The sequence below is a fragment of the Rhinopithecus bieti genome, unplaced genomic scaffold, assembly GCF_001698545.2.
Source record: "Rhinopithecus bieti isolate Rb0 unplaced genomic scaffold, ASM169854v2 scaffold_25940, whole genome shotgun sequence".
Lineage (NCBI taxonomy): Eukaryota > Metazoa > Chordata > Mammalia > Primates > Cercopithecidae > Rhinopithecus > Rhinopithecus bieti.
Window position 1 is genome coordinate 2,854,821 of NW_016811810.1, and position 393 is coordinate 2,855,213.

Below are 393 nucleotides of genomic sequence, written 5' to 3' on the forward strand. Positions count from 1 at the left end.
CCGTCTCGGCCTCCCAAAGTGCTGGGATTACAGGCTTGAGCCACCGCGCCTGGCCTCAAGCAGAGTTTAACTGCCACAGGGAGAGGGAAGTGTCTCCGTGAAACCCCGGCTCCCGAGACCAGGCCTGCCTGAGACTGAGGCCACAGTGAGACAACCGTCACCCGGCTGCCAGGCTCCCAACAGCCAGCAAATGAACCTACGGCTGCAGGAGGGGAACCAATGTGGGGAGAGACCACCTCTGTATCTGCAGCGTGAGCACAGGAGGAAGCCCACGCTGTGGAGAGCAGGGCAGGAACACCCACCCACCCCAAACACCAAGTAACTCCAGGGGAATCTGTAACCGGGTCATACACTGAGGGTAAAACCAGCTGCAACAAAACCCGAATCCAGGCC